Source organism: Urocampus carinirostris, unplaced genomic scaffold, assembly GCF_059441175.1.
Source record: "Urocampus carinirostris isolate Australia breed hairy pipefish unplaced genomic scaffold, RoL_Ucar_1.0 HiC_scaffold_53, whole genome shotgun sequence".
NCBI classification, from domain to species: domain Eukaryota; kingdom Metazoa; phylum Chordata; class Actinopteri; order Syngnathiformes; family Syngnathidae; genus Urocampus; species Urocampus carinirostris.
Genome location: NW_028283160.1, coordinates 90,001 through 100,000, shown reverse-complemented (window position 1 = coordinate 100,000; position 10,000 = coordinate 90,001). Strand labels below are relative to the sequence as shown.

The following is a 10,000-nucleotide window of genomic DNA, read 5'->3' as shown; positions in this document are numbered from 1 at the left end:
CAAACACCGGTCCGATAATACGCGCGCATATCCCCAAACACCGGCCCGATAATACGCGCACAATTCCCCAAACACCGGCCCGATAATACGCGCACAATTCCCCAAACACCGGCCCGGATTTCAGCCACTAGTGGCGGGCACAAGTCCCCAAACACTAGCCAAGTTCTCAGCCACTAGTGGCGGGCACAATTCCCCAAACACCGGTCCGATAATACGCGCGCATATCCCCAAACACCGGCCCGATAATACGCGCACAATTCCCCAAACACCGGCGCGGATTTCAGCCACTATTGGCGGGCACAAGTCCCCCAACACTAGCCCGGGATTCAGCCACTAGTGGCAGGCACGATTCCCCAAACACCGGTCCGATAATACGCGCGCATATCCCCAAACACCGGCCCGATAATACGCGCACAATTCCCCAAACACCGGCCCGATAATACGCGCACAATTCCCCAAACACCGGCCCGGATTTCAGCCACTAGTGGCGGGCACAAGTCCCCAAACACTAGCCAAGTTCTCAGCCACTAGTGGCGGGCACAATTCCCCAAACACCGGTCCGATAATACGCGCGCATATCCCCAAACACCGGCCCGATAATACGCGCACAATTCCCCAAACACCGGCGCGGATTTCAGCCACTATTGGCGGGCACAAGTCCCCCAACACTAGCCCGGGATTCAGCCACTAGTGGCGGGCACGATTCCCCAAACACCGGTCCGATAATACGCGCGCATATCCCCAAACACCGGCCCGATAATACGCGCACAATTCCCCAAACACCGGCGCGGATTTCAGCCACTATTGGCGGGCACAAGTCCCCCAACACTAGCCCGGGATTCAGCCACTAGTGGCGGGCACGATTCCCCAAACACCGGTCCGATAATACGCGCACAATTCCCCAAACACCGGCGCGGATTTCAGCCACTATTGGCGGGCACAAGTCCCCCAACACTAGCCCGGGATTCAGCCACTAGTGGCGGGCACGATTCCCCAAACACCGGTCCGATAATACGCGCGCATATCCCCAAACACCGGCCCGATAATACGCGCACAATTCCCCAAACACCGGCGCGGATTTCAGCCACTATTGGCGGGCACAAGTCCCCCAACACTAGCCCGGGATTCAGCCACTAGTGGCGGGCACGATTCCCCAAACACCGGTCCGATAATACGCGCACAATTCCCCAAACACCGGCCCGGATTTCAGCCACTAGTGGCGGGCACAAGTCCCCAAACACTAGCCAAGTTCTCAGCCACTAGTGGCGGGCACGATTCCCCAAACACCGGCCCGATAATACGCGCACAATTCCCCAAACACCGGCCCGGATTTCAGCCACTAGTGGCGGGCACAAGTCCCCAAACACTAGCCAAGTTCTCAGCCACTAGTGGCGGGCACAATTCCCCAAACACCGGTCCGATAATACGCGCGCATATCCCCAAACACCGGCCCGATAATACGCGCACAATTCCCCAAACACCGGCCCGGATTTCAGCCACTAGTGGCGGGCACAAGTCCCCAAACACTAGCCAAGTTCTCAGCCACTAGTGGCGGGCACGATTCCCCAAACACCGGTCCGATAATACGCGCGCATATCCCCAAACACCGGCCCGATAATACGCGCATAATTCCCCAAACACCGGCCCGGATTTCAGCCACTAGTGGCGGGCACAAGTCCCCAAACACTAGCCAAGTTCTCAGCCACTAGTGGCGGGCACAATTCCCCAAACACCGGCCCGATAATACGCGCGCAAATCCCCAAACACCGGCCCGATAATACGCGCACAATTCCCCAAACACCGGCCCGATAATACGCGCGCAATTCCCCAAACACCGGCCCGATAATACGCGCGCAATTCCCCAAACACCGGCCCGATAATACGCGCACATTTCCCCAAACACCGGCGCGGATTTCAGCCACTATTGGCGGGCACAAGTCCCCCAACACTAGCCCGGGATTCAGCCACTATTGGCGGGCACAAGTCCCCCAACACTAGCCCGGGATTCAGCCACTAGTGGCGGGCACGATTCCCCAAACACCGGCCCGGCGCTGAGTATATGGCCTCCGAAAGGCCCATACATTCAGACGGGTCCATGTATTTTCAGCGACAGCCGCAGTACCGCCAAAATCCATGCAGCGGCGCTGGATTTATGGCCTCCGAAAGGCCCATTCATTCAGACGGGTCCATGTATTTTCAGCGACAGCCGCAGTACCGCCAAAATCCATGCAGAGGCGCTGAGTTTATGGCCTCCGAAAGGCCCATTCATTCAGACGGGTCCATGTATTTTCAGCGACAGCAGCAGTACCGCCAAAATCCATGCAGCGGCGCTGTATTTATGGCCTCCGAAAGGCCCATTCATTACCAACGGGGCTGCAGTAGCATCCCGCGGCCACGCAGGGGCAGATATTGTGAGGGAATTACATGGTAGTGGACGGAGCGCCCATGCATTTCCAATGGGAGTGCAGTACCTCAAAAATCCGCTCCAAGCCACCGAACTTGAGGGCCCGACGTTCCCTCAACACTAGCCCAGTGCAATCGACATTTCGTTCTGTGTACATTGTTACACAGAATGACAATACAAGGGAATTATTATTATTATTATTATTATTATGTATTCAGCCACTAGTGGCGGGCACAATACCCCAAACACTGGCCCGGCGCTGGCTGAGTTTATGGCCTCCGAAAGGCCCATACATTCAGACGGGTCCATGTATTTTCAGTTTTCCGTAGCAGGTGTGATTGTTTGTTTAATTAGGTAGTTTGTGTTGGTGACGGTGTTCCTAACTGTGGTGGCTTGTTTGTAGAATGTGGGGCCCTGCGTTTGTGTTATGTTGATTTCTGGTAATTTACTTTTTACTAAGTAGTCTTTCAGGTTTTTGTTTCTTTTAAAGGCTGAGATGATTTTGTAATCTTGGATTATGCTTGTGTTCTGTAGTGTCTGATTTATATTTTGTCCATTCATTCAGAGGGGTCCATGTATTTTCAGCGACAGCCGCAGTACCGCCAAAATCCATGCAGCGGCGCTGAGTTTATGGCCTCCGAAAGGCCCATTCATTCAGACGGGTCCATGTATTTTCAGCGACAGCCGCAGTACCGCCAAAATCCATGCAGAGGCGCTGAGTTTATGGCCTCCGAAAGGCCCATTCATTCAGACGGGTCCATGTATTTTCAGCGACAGCCGCAGTACCGCCAAAATCCATGCAGCGGCGCTGTATTTATAGCCTCCGAAAGGCCCATTCATTCCCAACGGGGCTGCAGTAGCATCCCGCGGCCACGCGGGGGCAGATATTGTGAGGGAATTACATGGTAGTGGACGGAGCGCCCATGCATTTCCAATGGGAGTGCAGTACCTCAAAAATCCGCTCCAAGCCACCGAACTTGAGGGCCCGACGTTCCCTCAACACTAGCCCAGTGCAATCGACATTTCGTTCTGTGTACATTGTTACACAGAATGACAATACAAGGGAATTATTATTATTATTATTATTATTATGTATTCAGCCACTAGTGGCGGGCACAATACCCCAAACACTGGCCCGGCGCTGGCTGAGTTTATGGCCTCCGAAAGGCCCATACATTCAGACGGGTCCATGTATTTTCAGTTTTCCGTAGCAGGTGTGATTGTTTGTTTAATTAGGTAGTTTGTGTTGGTGACGGTGTTCCTAACTGTGGTGGCTTGTTTGTAGAATGTGGGGCCCTGCGTTTGTGTTATGTTGATTTCTGGTAATTTACTTTTTACTAAGTAGTCTTTCAGGTTTTTGTTTCTTTTAAAGGCTGAGATGATTTTGTAATCTTGGATTATGCTTGTGTTCTGTAGTGTCTGATTTATATTTTGTCCATTCATTCAGACGGGTCCATGTATTTTCAGCGACAGCCGCAGTACCGCCAAAATCCATGCAGCGGCGCTGGATTTATGGCCTCCGAAAGGCCCATTCATTCAGACGGGTCCATGTATTTTCAGCGACAGCCGCAGTACCGCCAAAATCCATGCAGAGGCGCTGAGTTTATGGCCTCCGAAAGGCCCATTCATTCAGACGGGTCCATGTATTTTCAGCGACAGCAGCAGTACCGCCAAAATCCATGCAGCGGCGCTGTATTTATGGCCTCCGAAAGGCCCATTCATTACCAACGGGGCTGCAGTAGCATCCCGCGGCCACGCGGGGGCAGATATTGTGAGGGAATTACATGGTAGTGGACGGAGCGCCCATGCATTTCCAATGGGAGTGCAGTACCTCAAAAATCCGCTCCAAGCCACCGAACTTGAGGGCCCGACGTTCCCTCAACACTAGCCCAGTGCAATCGACATTTCGTTCTGTGTACATTGTTACACAGAATGACAATACAAGGGAATTATTATTATTATTATTATTATTATGTATTCAGCCACTAGTGGCGGGCACAATACCCCAAACACTGGCCCGGCGCTGGCTGAGTTTATGGCCTCCGAAAGGCCCATACATTCAGACGGGTCCATGTATTTTCAGTTTTCCGTAGCAGGTGTGATTGTTTGTTTAATTAGGTAGTTTGTGTTGGTGACGGTGTTCCTAACTGTGGTGGCTTGTTTGTAGAATGTGGGGCCCTGCGTTTGTGTTATGTTGATTTCTGGTAATTTACTTTTTACTAAGTAGTCTTTCAGGTTTTTGTTTCTTTTAAAGGCTGAGATGATTTTGTAATCTTGGATTATGCTTGTGTTCTGTAGTGTCTGATTTATATTTTGTCCATTCATTCAGAGGGGTCCATGTATTTTCAGCGACAGCCGCAGTACCGCCAAAATCCATGCAGCGGCGCTGAGTTTATGGCCTCCGAAAGGCCCATTCATTCAGACGGGTCCATGTATTTTCAGCGACAGCCGCAGTACCGCCAAAATCCATGCAGAGGCGCTGAGTTTATGGCCTCCGAAAGGCCCATTCATTCAGACGGGTCCATGTATTTTCAGCGACAGCCGCAGTACCGCCAAAATCCATGCAGCGGCGCTGGATTTATAGCCTCCGAAAGGCCCATTCATTCCCAACGGGGCTGCAGTAGCATCCCGCGGCCACGCGGGGGCAGATATTGTGAGGGAATTACATGGTAGTGGACGGAGCGCCCATGCATTCCTATGGTCAATGCATTTCCAATGGGAGTGCAGTACCTCAAAAATCCGCTAGAGGGCCCCGAACTTGAGGGCCCGGCGTTCCCTCAAGTGCCGATTTTATACCCCCTTCTCCAGCCGACAGCCAGAATTATATTAGGGACTCGCAATTTTGAGAGGTGAGCACCAGGGCTAATCAGCGGCCACCCGTGACCATTGAGTCCGACAGAGCAGAGGCTAGGGGCGGCCTCGCATCTCGCAATTACCGAGGGAAGATGCGGGTTCTCGAAAAATTTCTAAGTTTTTCAAATTTTAAAGTATTGAAGTATTTAGGGCGCTTCCCGCGGCCCTGGCTTTTGCATGTACCCCTCTAAGCTCCGGTTCTCGAAAAATGTCTAAGTTTTTCAAACTTTAAAGTATTGAAGCCGGACTTCCGCGGAGGCTGACAGGGGGCCTCCATCGAAGCACCCTTCACCCCCGGGTGAGCCGGCGTCGGCCCACGGGCCTGCCGGTTCCCCAACTGAGCGATTGGCACACGAGACCCGCCTCGGAGGGCCCACGTCGGCCGGCGCAAGCCGGTGTTCGGGCGTGCGGCTCCTCCGGCTTTGCGGGTCAAGCTCCAGCGCCGAGGATACTAGGCAAACGTTGGGCCCCCCCGAGCCGAGTGGATACCCGCCTCAGAAAGAGCTGGGGCGGTACGTACGGACGGCCTCACTAAGAGGGAACGGAAGCTACTAAAGCACACGTATAACTGTCCGATGTGCGAACGAAAGTGAGGCCGGACGAATCCGATACGAGTTACGAGTGAGGCGGGATCCACGGCTGGCACTCGCGGGGCCCTCTTGCGAAACCATGCCTCGGCGTGAACCTTTTGGCGGCAGAACCAAGACGAACCGAGGTCGAGCTTCCGTCTCGAGCCACACCCAGACGTCCGACCGTCGCGGAGCCCGACGCCACGCGTGCTAGGGCTCCGCGCGAAACATCGTTTCACGACACCCGCTCGTCAGCCCGTCCGAACGTATACGAGTGTCGCGCGGCCCCCCGGGCCCGGCTGTAGCCACAGCCTCGTCCCGGACCAGGGCCGCACCGCCACCAGCAGCGCCCCCCCGGCGGCAGACGCACTCTGGTTGATCCTGCCAGTAGCATATGCTTGTTTTCAAGATTAAGCCATGCATGTCTAAGTACGAATGGCCAGTACAGTGAAACTGCGAACGGCTCATTAAATCAGTTATGGTTCCTTTGATCGCTCCACCGTTACTTGGATAACTGTGGCAAATCCAGAGCTAATACATGCAAACGAGCGCCGACTCGCGGGCGGGGCTCCGGCCTCGCCCCGGGGACGCGTGCATTTATCAGACACAAAAACCCACGCGGTGTCCGGCGGGCGGGGGCTCAGCCGTCGCGCGCGTCCCCCGCGTCCGGCCTCCGCCTCTCCGGGCGGGGGCGTAAGCGGCGCGGGCGGCTCCGCGCGCGCCGGTCCTCGTTCCGCCGGCCCGGCCCCCCCTTTGTGTTGACTCAGGATAACCTCGTGCCGATCGCTCGCCCACCCGAGGCGGCGACGACTCATTCGAATGTCTGCCCTATCAACTTTCGATGGTAGACTCTGCGCCTACCATGGTGACCACGGGTAACGGGGAATCAGGGTTCGATTCCGGAGAGGGAGCATGAGAAACGGCTACCACATCCAAGGAAGGCAGCAGGCGCGCAAATTACCCACTCCCGACACGGGGAGGTAGTGACGAAAAATAACAATACGGGACTCGTTCGAGTCTCCGTAATTGGAATGAGCCGAACACAAACCCATCGGCCAGCATCCATTGGAGGGCAAGTCTGGTGCCAGCAGCCGCGGTAATTCCAGCTCCAATAGCGTATTTTAAAGTTGCTGCAGTTAAAAAGCTCCTAGTTGGACCCCGGGACGCGAGCTGACGGTCCGCCGCGAGGCGTGCATCCGTCTGTCCCAGCCCCTGCCTCTCGGCAAAAGCCCCCGTGATGCCCTTCGCTGGGTGTCACTCGCGGGGCCCGAAGCGTTTACTTTGAGGAAATTAGAGTGTTCAAAGCAGGCCACACGGCCGCCCCTGCATATCGCAGCTGGGAATAATGGAATAGGACTCCGGTTCTATTTTGTGGGTTGTCATGAACTGGGGCCATGATTAAGAGGGACGGCCGGGGGCATTCGTACTGCGCCGCTAGAGGTGAAATTCTTGGACCGGCGCAAGACGGACGAGAGCGAAAGCATTTGCCAAGAATGTTTTCATTAATCAAGAACGAAAGTCGGAGGTTCGAAGACGATCAGATACCGTCCTAGTTCCGACCATAAACGATGCCGACTCGCGATCCGGCGGCGTTATTCCCATGACCCGCCGAGCAGCACCCGGGAAACCGACCAAGTGTCTGGGTTCCGGGGGGAGTATTGTTGCAAAGCTGAAACTTAAAGGAATTGACGGAAGGGCACCACCAGGAGTGGAGCATGCGGCTTAATTTGACTCAACACGGGAAACCTCACCCGGCCCGGACACGGAAAGGATTGACAGATTGAAGGCTCTTTCTCGATACCGTGGGTGGTGGTGCATGGCCGTTCGTAGTTGGTGGAGCGATTTGTCTGGTTAATTCCGATAACGAACGAGACTCAAACATACTAAATAGTACCGCGGCCCCCCGCGCGGTCGGCGGCAGAAAACTTCTTAGAGGGACAAGTGGCTCTCAGCCACACGAGAATGAGCAATAACAGGTCTGTGATGCCCTTAGATGTCCGGGGCTGCACGCGCGCCACACTGAGCGTATAAGCGCGTCGTCTATCCCCGCGCCGGCAGGCGCGGGTAATCCTATGAACCCCGCTCGTGACAGGGCCTGGGGATTGCAATTATTTCCCACCAACGAGGAATTCCCAGTAAGCGCGGGTCATTAGCCTGCGTTGATTAAGTCCCTGCCCTTTGTACACACCGCCCGTCGCTACTACCGATCGGATGGCTTAGTGAGGTCCTCGGATAGTCCCCGCCGGGGCCGGCCCCGGCTCCGGCGGTGTGCCAGAAGACGGTCGAACTTGACTATCTAGAGGAAGTAAAAGTCGTAACAAGGTTTCTGTAGGTGAACCTGCAGAAGGATCATTAACGTACGAGCGGCAGCAGATCCGCCTCGGTACACCCCCGACGAGCCAGACGCCGAGGGCGGCGGGTCGTCGCAGGCGGAGGAAGAGGGTAGACCGGGACGGGACGGGACGGGGGGCGCGGCGCGGGTCACTCCCGGGCCGCGCGTCGGAGCGAGTTCGGCGGGCGCCACGCGGCGCGGCGCGACGCGAGAAAAGGCGGCGGGCGATGTCGCGCTACCTCCGTGCGAGCGGGGTAGCGCGCTCGTCCGACGACCCCAGTAGCGCGGCGCGGCGCGACGACAGGCGACCGCCAGCGACGGGCGAAAGGCGGCGGCCGTGCGCGGGACCCCCGTAACCGGGGAATCCCCCTATGCCGACGACCCTAGCTCGGCGCGGTTCTCGCGCTTCCGGCGCGCGCTTCCGGGGCGGCACTCGCCTCGACGACCTCCCGTCCTTTAAAGGTAACGGTTCGGGCCGGCGCCCCGGCGTCCGTCCGCCCGTCGGTGTCGCGTGTCCGTGCGGCGCGGGGCTGCTCTCGGCGAGGGTCGCCGAGCAAGCGGATCCCCGCACGGATCACAACGGCCGTATGGCGGCGGCGTCGGGACGCCCGCCCGAGACGAAGGTTCAGGGCGACGAAACGGTGCTCCCACCGGCTACCTTTTTCCCCGGCCAAACGCGTCCGTCGGCCGGAGCCCTCGAGGGGCCGCGTAGCGCGCGCGTGGGCCGGCCCCCGGACACCGGAGTCCCTCCCGGGGCTCCGGACACCGGGGGTTCGGTTCCGCGCGGTCCGCCGCGGTCTCCTCTGTCCATCCATAGTCCGGGCAGGCCGCGGCCGGGTCGGGGGCCAGTCCCCCCTCGGTGTCAGCGCGGTCGCGCCGCCCTTGTAAACCAAACCCACTCGCTGACGGGTAGCAACACCCAAAGCGTCGCTTCGCGGCGCGGCGGGGCTTCCAAGTCGGATGGCCTTCCGGGGTCCGGGTAGGAGACGCCGGGGGCCGGCCTCAGCGCCGAGCCCCCGACCTACCCGGCGAGTCCGGTCGCCGAGTCGTGTCAGGCCCGAGCGGGAGACGCCGGGCGCCGGCCTCAGCGCCGAGCGCCCGACCTACCCGGGCCGACGCACGTCTCGGGCGCCGTCGCGGCCCCGAGCGGGAGACGCCGGGCGCCGGCCTCAGCGCCGCGCGCCCGACCCGCTCGGCTCGTCGCGGCGTCGCGCGTATCGCGCCCGTCGGTAACCGCGCCGCGGGTTAGGGGCTCGCTCGCGGGAGCGACCGAACGGCACCCGCGGCGCGTTCGTCTCCGGTACAAACCCTGTCGTGAATTTGTCTCCGATCGTCCCGGGCGGACGTAAAAGGGCCCAAACGTACGACTCTTAGCGGTGGATCACTCGGCTCGTGCGTCGATGAAGAACGCAGCTAGCTGCGAGAACTAATGTGATTTGCAGGACACATTGATCATCGACACTTTGAACGCACATTGCGGCCCCGGTTTTACCCCGGGGCCACGCCTGTCTGAGCGGCGCTTTCCAATCGATCGGACGCGGGCCGGGCCCTCCGCGACATTCCGCCGGTCCGTCCGGCGGGTGGCGCGAGAACCCGGTCCGCGCGGGCGAGGCTCGGGCCCTCCGCGACATTCCGCCGGTCCGCCCGGCGGGTGGCGCGCGACCCGTGTCCCCGCCCACTCCGCGGCTGGGGTTTCGCAGGGACCCCCGTCCCTTCGTACCCTCAAATACAGACTCGGGCGGCGCTCCGTGTCCGTCCGCCCGTCGGTGTCGCGCGTCCGCGCGTCCGGAGGTGCTTCTCGGCTGCCGGTGAGTACGGCTGGTACTTAGCATACCGAGAAGG

General features: G+C 58.2%; 2 non-coding genes across 2 annotated transcripts; both read left to right on the top strand.

Annotated features, from left to right (window-relative positions):
* The first annotated feature begins 6,194 nt into the window (after nt 1-6,194).
* LOC148345341 (18S ribosomal RNA) lies at nt 6,195-8,181 on the top strand. The gene has a single exon (XR_015848669.1). It is a non-coding gene; the product is annotated as an 18S ribosomal RNA (ribosomal RNA).
* A 1,342-nt stretch (nt 8,182-9,523) lies between these two features.
* Nucleotides 9,524-9,677, top strand: LOC148345340 (5.8S ribosomal RNA). The gene has a single exon (XR_015848680.1). It is a non-coding gene; the product is annotated as a 5.8S ribosomal RNA (ribosomal RNA).
* Nucleotides 9,678-10,000: the final 323 nt, after the last annotated feature.